This window comes from Phaseolus vulgaris, chromosome 2 (assembly GCF_051622355.1).
Source record: "Phaseolus vulgaris cultivar YP4 chromosome 2, ASM5162235v1, whole genome shotgun sequence".
Taxonomy (NCBI): Eukaryota; Viridiplantae; Streptophyta; class Magnoliopsida; order Fabales; family Fabaceae; genus Phaseolus; species Phaseolus vulgaris.
The window spans coordinates 15,344,421-15,352,993 of record NC_143499.1 but is presented as its reverse complement, the minus strand read 5'-3'; the positions used below and the strand labels follow the sequence as shown (position 1 = coordinate 15,352,993).

The window sequence follows — 8,573 nt, the reverse complement described above, 5'->3', positions numbered from 1 at the left end:
CTTAATCCACTCTTAAACCAAAGCACAACTCAAGGCAATCTTGCTTTCTTGAATCCAAACTTTCACAAAATCTTTTCTGAATCACTTGTTGTGCATTGCAAATAAGAAGAGTAGTCACAACTTTATATGATGGAGAAGTGCCTTCATGATTTTTGGATTTTGTTGGTGAATGGCAGAAGCATCATGGATTGAAGACGAAGCAAGGTCCTCCTAAGAGTGGTGGTGACCTTGAAGGTGCATGAGAGGTAGGGATTGAGAGTGGTGAGGCCAACTCTACTTGGAAAGGGGAAATTTGTGAAGATAAATAGGCTAACCTAAGAGGTTTTGGGCAAGAAGTGAAATTGGCACAATTTGGCAGCAATTCACTAAGTATATTAATCTTGCAAAACTAAGAGCCAAGGCACTCCTTAAATAGCTTAGGAGGTCGGTTTACACAAGGCACAAATGAGAGGGGAATTCAAATGTGATGCAAAGGTGAATGGCGCCTAAAATTCAGCACATGAGAGGTAAGTTTTAGAATCTATCATGTGCAATTAGATCTAGAACATTACGCTCCTCTTTGGGCTAATGTGGGTCGATCCTAAATTTAATTATGAGTAAGAAACTCTAACTAAATTTAGGTTAGCATATTAGGTACCAATTTGCATGTTCAACAAAATTACAAAAGAAATAGTCTATGCTACTTTTAACAAGAATTTAAAATCTATTCTACGCTAGAAACTTGGCATCTTTGAGCATGTAGAGATAGGTCTCTCTGCCATCAGTAGCAGTGTTCCAATCCTCTTCAAGCTTTCTAGCCATGACCCTAGTGATTGGCCCAATATGACATGGAATTTGGCTTTCAGTTGTAGTGATGCTTGACCCTCTTCCATCATTATAGCCCATCAAACTAGCTGTTTTAATCAGTTAAATTTGAGCCAAAACAGTTTGTAAATAACTGAAAATAAATTTAACAGGTTTATGAAAAGCTGTTAAGAAATTCAAAAATCAACCGGGTGAAATGCGATTTAATCGGTTAAATTGGTTTTGACAGTTAAGTCAACCAAAACCAAAACATTTCGAAAGACCCTTCACAAGCTGAGGAAAAACAACCGATTAAAACGAGAAATCAACCGGTTGTTTTTCACTTAGCTTTGAAAAACATTTTCCCTCTTATAAAACCAGATTGATTCAGTTGTGGATTGATTAAAAGTGGATCTAGCAAATTCTAAACCACCTATATCTAAATCCTAAACACAACAACAAAGTCTTCAAGTTGTCTTCATGGATTTGGAGGTATCAAAGCTTCATTTTCAACAATACTTGTGAAAGTGAGGAATGAGAGGTAGCGGAAGACATGAATGAAGTGAGAAGGAAACCGAATAGGTGAATATGTGTTGGCAATGGTGTATGCGTGAAGAGGAAGTTGGTGAGGTCAACCTTCCAAGAGTTTACTAGGCCTTCTAGGCTTGCAAACAAGAGGAGATTTGAGAGAGAATGATTTCTGAATTCAGAAAACTTCATGCACAATTATACCAAATTTGAGTACAAAATTTTTATGCAAGCTATTTATATAAGATAAGAGATAGGTTGCTCCTTAAGCTATTCTAACCCTTATGTAATGTTTATACATTTGTATTTGCATCAAATATAATGGAACACATAAAAAAACTTTTATTACAATTGTATTCTACTTTATTTATACAAATAATGCTTCAGTCCTTTATTAGTGTGTATAGTGGCTTTGGATGTGATTCCATCATTACAAGAACACCTAGTATACTTCGTCAGTCAGACGCTCCACGCGGCCGAGACGAGGTACTAGATGATAGAGAATGTTGCATTCGCCTTAGCCTTGATGGCCAGACAGATGAGACCCTACTTTCAAAATCACGCCATCATGGTAAAAAATGACTACCCAATCTTTAAAATTTTATACAAAACGGATCTTGCGAGGCGCATGATGGGGTGGTCGGTGGATCTATCAGAATTTGACATTCGGTATTAGCCAAGGGGAGCAATAAAGTCTCAGTGCTTAGTTGACATCTCAGTCGAATTGACTCCCCGACAAGACCTATCGACTGGATGGACTGTTTATGCTGATGGATCGTCCAACAAAACAGTGTGTGGGACATGTGTTATCCTTGAGGGTTTGGGCGACCTCATTCTCGAACAAGTTCTAAAATTCGAATTCAAGGCCAGCAACAACTAAGCCGAGTACGAGGTCTTCGTCGTTGGTCTAAATCTGGCATACAACATGGGAGCTCACGAAGTAACGTGTAAAAGCGACTCCCAGTTGGTGGTTGGCCAGATCAAGGGAGAGTTCGAAGTGAAGGAACCTTTGTTGCAAAGGTACTACCATACGATCGCCAACCTTATCGCTTGGTTCAAAAGGGTGACGATGGAGCACACACAGAAAGAATAACATGAGGGTCGACGCGTTGTCTCAGTTCACCACAACTAAGAAGAGGAGCTAACATAGATTTGTGGTACATATTTGCTTAAAAAGTCCCAGTGGGGGAGAGGCTGAATGCTTAGTCGTAACCGAGACTGACACTTGGATGACCCCAATCATTCAATACCTGGAGCTCAACATATGCAAGCCAGAGGAAGAGAAGATGACGAGGTAGCAATTTGCCAGGTATACCATGATTGGCTAGGACCTCTACAAAAGAGGATACTCCAGGCCATTACTGAGGTGTATCACCAAGAAGCAGGCAGAGTACGTCCTCCAAGAGATCCATGAGGAAGAATGTGGGAGCTACTCGGGCACGAGAACTATGGCCGCAAAATTGCTCTGGGTCGGCTAATTTTGGGCGACCATCCAAAGTGACTATGCAGAATATATGAATAAATGCACTAAGTTTCAGGAGTATGGCCCCTTATCCCATTTCAAGCTCGAGACACTCCACAACATGGTGTCTCAATGGTCGTTCACCATTTAAAGAATGGACATCATCAGACCCTTCAGCCCAGGCAAAGGACATACAAAATTTCTCTTGGTCGGGGTGCATTACTTCACCAAATGGATCAAGGTCGAATCCCTCTCCTCCATTTCGGCCAAAAACATAAAAAACTTCATGTGGATGAGCATAATATGTCGGTTTGGAGTTCCTCACACGATCATAACCGATAATAGCCGACAATTCATTGACCGAGGACTTCAATCTTTTTACGAAGACCTCGTCATCAAGTCAATAACGAGTTCAATCGAGCACCCTCTAACCAATGGGTAGGTCGAAGTAGCAAATAAGGTCATCATTAACAAGATAAAGAAGCGACTCGACACGACGAAAAGGACAGTGGACCGAGGAGCTAGTTGACCAAGCTCTAATAAAAGTAGCTAGTTGACCAAGCTCTAATAAAAGTTAACATATTGCCTGCCAGTATGCCAATAGAAGAAAATAGTAAATTAGATAAATATTCTCTATTTCCGGTCCCAGAGAGTCTAGAATTGGAAAAGTTTCAACAAGAAATAAACAAAAAAACTAACGTAGCAGCTATTAAAGACTACAAACTTCTTGTTCATAAGCTATTATTACATTCCCAGATGCCGCTTGCAAAAAACCTTACCTATTGCAAACAACAATAGTCACGTTTTAATCATCGGACAACAATAATTAACATCCAATTATACAGGACTTCAGCCAATTTACATTCCCCAAACAAAAATAGTTGCATTATTTCCTCACAACATTTTGAGCACCAATTGCTATAGCAATTAACATACACCATTTAATCAATATAAAAAGATAGATAGAGTTCACTAAATGAAAGGTACTTCTTGACACAGTAAAAATTAGAACCTCAGCAGCCATGGAGTTTTCTTGTCATGAAATGTTTTGATTTGGATGGAAAAGAAGGGAAAGTAAGTTAAAAGCTGATCCTAAAATAATAACAGGCTTTGAAGCCCTTTTGCTCAAAGGTCTGCGACTGTGATATATAACAGCAATTGAAGACAACAAAAATGGCACTTGAAAAGACAGCAATTGAAGACACATTAGAGAAGCTGCAAACATTGCATTTGCCCATCAGAGGTAGCTTCAAGATTTCAGTCAAAGCTTCGCTCACATCTTCACTGCAGAATTAAGGAGAAAATCAATGTTGTAGATATGATTAGTTTCATAAGCAATAAATTTTGTGTTTATACTTACAAATTGTAATTACATATATACATACATGGAAAAAAAGAGTACATTGCTATAACAAACACGGTGAAGGAGAGGAGAGAGAAAGATGTTAATTTTATAGATTGAGCATTAACTCTTTGTGATGGGAAAACCCTTGGAGGAGAGAGTGCTCTTGTATTTCTTATTCTTTTCACTATTCAATAAAAAATCTTTCTTTTCTTCTCTTTTCAATTCTTGGTTCTTAACAAATTGGTCCCACCTGCCGGGTCTTCGAAGTGCCCTATTAGAGATGGAGGAAGCACAAATTTGGACCATGGGGAAGCTGCCAGCCTTTGTGGGGGCAGATCCAATTGGTTGGATTGATAGGGTTTAAAAATTTTGAGGTGAAAGAAATTCCTTCATTCAATAAGCTGCATTATACATTCATGATCATGGAGGGCGCGGCAATGCTTTGGTGGTGCCAAGACAACCCAGATTCAGATTGGGAATCATTTTCCACGCCTTTGATAAAAAGATTCAAAAATAGCTATGGTAGTCACATCTTCAAAAGATTGACTGCCATGAAGCAAGAAGTGCAAACTAAGATGGAATCTAGTAGCAAAGAAATGGAGACTTTGACAGTGTTCTTGAAAGAGAGGACAAACGATCCTGATTACCTGAAATGCTTTTTGGGTATTGGAGTGATTCAATCAGAGGAAGCTGTTAACATTCTCTTAACATATGCTCTTAACATTCTAGAGGAGACAAAGGCTGGCAAATTGTAAGCCTATTGATAGTCATATGGATCCAAATCAAAAGTTGATGGTGAACCACGGTGAATTATTTTTTCAGATCCAGAGATATTGGAGGCTGATGGTAAAACTCATTTGTCTCACAGTTATAATACCTGATATTTCGTCGAAGATATTGGTCAATTCATACAAAATCCTCACATTAACCATTGGACTGTTATAATTCACATTCTCATATATATGAAAAAGGCTCCAAAACGAGACTTGTTATATGAGGACAAAGGAAATACTCAGATTATAGGGTATTACGACGCAAATTGGATTGATTGTCTCATTGACAAAAGATCCACCACAGGATAATGTCTATACATTGGAGGGAATATTGTCTCCTCAAAGGGAAAGAAACAAAAGTGCTGTTGCCTAATCCAGTGCAGAATCTGATTATAGATCTGACCTTGGTCACTTGTGTGAACAAGTCCATCAAGAGTTGAAATTTGGTGAAGTTGAGCAGATGAAGTTGTATTATGATAATCAAACAACCCTTTATACTGCCTCCAATATTGTGTTTCATTAGAGGAGCAAACATGGAGATTGATTATCATTTTATCAGGGAAACACTATTGTCCAAGGAACTCAGTACTCAACTTCATTGTTCAACTTACAAATTTTATATCCAAGTCCTTGAGAGGGACTATAATTCAGTTTATATTTTCCAAGCTTGGCACATACAATTTATATACAATTTATATGCTCTAGCTTGAAGAGGAGTGCTAAAGTTATGATTGTTACTTTATTGCACAACTTTCATACAGTTGTTTTTGGGTGTATGTACCTAGCCTAAGGGTTGAGTGTTAGATGGTATAACTTTTCCTCGCATTGTACTCTTCCCTTTTCATATATATATTATTAAGAAGCGGATTTTAAGTCTAACTTAACTTCATAAAATCGGCTCATAAGGTAAGGTTTGCATTCAGTGTCCTAATCTCTAGTCGATGTAGGATCTCCAACATATATAAATATAAATAAACATCAGTTGAGTGCAACAACTCACCGATCTTTTATCATATATAAATACAAGTCATACCAAAGGTGAGGATCTCAAGTTCCATTCTTTCAATAGAGTGAATAAATAAACTATTTTAGAATCATTTTTAAAACTGAACTAGTTTTATAATCAGTTTTAAAACTTAACTGGCTTTAAATATGTGTCTCTGCACCACAGCTATATAGACATAGTGATACTAAACATGTATGTTGTTGGACGCATCATAACCGAACAATTTATATTTAATTAAAATAAAGATTTTCACAACTCATTCAAACATCACATCCACAATTCCAAAATCTAGGTATGTTTTTCTAATTATGAAAACTATAGGCCTTTACCATCCCAATTACGTATACAAAAAAACGTTATTATCCAATAGACTTAATTTCCATATCTTAGAACCATTTAACATCAATTCATTCCTTTTTATTTGATCTTAACTGATGCAAAATTCTTTTCGTGAGAAATGTTTCATAGTCAAAAGACTACTTGGTAACCATTCTAGTAATCTGGAACAATCACAACAGGAGAATCTATTTCACACAAGATGTAAAGTTTTGGACAAGACATGTTCTTTAGTTGTGGATAGTGGATCTGTTGTAGTAAAGTAATGGTCCTCAAGTTAAATCTTCTCTCATTGTATTCCTTAGACTTGGATTAATGAAATTGTTTTCTAAAACTCTCTCCAATTCTCTCCTAATATGGTCTCGGGCATAGTAGAAACTCAAGGAAAACCTCTTCCTTGGCCCTAGCACGGTCCATTCCTCTTCTCCCTCCAAAACCCATTCTCGGTGCACACCTCCATCTTCTACAAGTCTTCCGCTGCCTCCATCAATCATCTCCAAAACTCAAGAACAACATTGCATCATTAAATGACAAGAATTCCATATTTGTGTTCCTGCCCTTTGTCATCGAGGCATTGAAGTTTTCCACATAACCAAACTAATGAATAATAGAACCATGATATTGGCACTATCAAACCTACTTGGAGAAAATTCATTTTTCTATATATGAATAAAAAATTATCTTAGATATTCCACAATCAAGAAATGTATTAAACTATTTAAATAAATTCATATAATATTGATACAGCACTTTTTGTAGCGAGGAAAGAGTGGAGGGCAAAACAATCAGTACATATTTTCTAAACTGGTTTTAAGTCAAGAAAAAGTCAGTGGTGTGGAAAGTTAATGTTATCCACATTTGGTCTGAACAAGGAAATATAATTGGATGTTTTCCTGTCTATTATTTCAAATAATATGATTGTTGCACGCATTACTAATGTCCTGACTTAAATATCAGTGATTAAATTCGGTGTGTGATCTAGCCATGTATTCAGAAAAGTAAGGTATGAGATGAGTGGTTTGGTGGAGCTTCAATTTTACCTTCTGCATAAAACACCCATAACTACCAAACATTAACTTATCACACAAAAGTGGATATAGAACTGACAAATATTGCCCACACTGCTAAATCCTCGGGTAATTAACAAATTAAACAAAAGATTAAAAATTACATCGAAATATATGACCATCAAGGTTGCGTGCTCTTTTAAAAGGTATCATACATTTAAGAATAAAAAAACAGAACGAACAGAGTTTCCACACAAATTCCATTCATGAATATCCAAATGCTGCATTAGTTAGAATGGTTCTGGTCCAGGTGAAAGGTTTCAAAAGGACATGGACTTTACTCTACATGGTACAGCTTAGCTTATCTATGTAAAAATTTAATAGCCTGAAAATATCATACAAAATGTAATGGGATCCGAACTTGACATTTCAACAAGAGGAGTAAAAGCATAGTATGAACTAACATGACATTGACACAACAGGTAAAGCCTATACCCGCCTTAAGTTTAGGTTTATTTTGTTTATAAACCAAATAGAGCACATATATATTCAAACACAGTTGCATCTTCAATTCTATAAACCAAACAAAGCATATTCAAACAGAGTTAAGTCTTAGGTAATTACAATTAAAAAGCAAACCCAACGAGGAAAGGAAGCACGGGTTACCTGGTGACAAACAACAATTGCAAGACAAAAACAAAGGATGCGCAAGCTCTCTTCGGCCATTCTCCTAAGAAATTGATAATTGAAGAAATAAGATGAATGGGTGGAGAAGAAAAGAGAATTAATAGATTAAAAGAAAGATTGGAACCCTTTGATTTTTGGGTCTAGGGTTTTTTGTTTATATAAACAAAGCTCCCATGTGCAAAGTTCCATAAAACTTTCCAGTTAACAACTTCAGACCAAGAACACCAAATCCAACAATTTTATTTTCAGTGTAAAATTTCTCAATCAGGTAAAGTAGTATCCCATATACATTTCTATTTTCTCATTATTAATCCCTACTATTTCTTTTCTCCCCAAATTCCATCCAAATATTTGATGAAGTTAAATTTGGATAAGAATCTAACATTGAATAGGAATAAAAAGTTTTGAAAAAAATCATATCTTAATTCTTTATGTGAGCTTATTCATAACTCAATCATATTAAATTTCTTTGAAGTTTTTTCTACAAAAAATTTAACAAATAAGTACTCATATGTGGTTGGAGCTGTACCAAAAAAATGTTTACATGATATCTTACAAAGAAGTAAATAATTTTGTAAATAAGAAGTTTTTGCTATGAACTTAAACAATTGATTTCTTATTTGAATTATAGATTCAAGTAACCTAG

The 8,573-nt window shown here is 36.2% G+C and overlaps 1 long non-coding RNA gene across 2 annotated transcripts; it reads right to left on the bottom strand.

Moving 5' to 3' along the window:
- Positions 1 to 3,599: 3,599 nt before the first annotated feature.
- LOC137810777 (uncharacterized) lies at positions 3,600 to 8,191 on the bottom strand. 2 transcript variants are annotated; one of them, XR_011080969.2, is made up of 3 exons: positions 8,052 to 8,191; positions 7,907 to 7,970; positions 3,600 to 4,057 (listed from the first exon to the last, which is right to left on the bottom strand). It is a non-coding gene; the product is annotated as an uncharacterized LOC137810777 (long non-coding RNA). The 2 variants fall into 2 exon arrangements; XR_016518467.1 differs by having other exon boundaries at positions 7,907 to 8,056.
- Between the last annotated feature and the right edge of the window lie 382 nt (positions 8,192 to 8,573).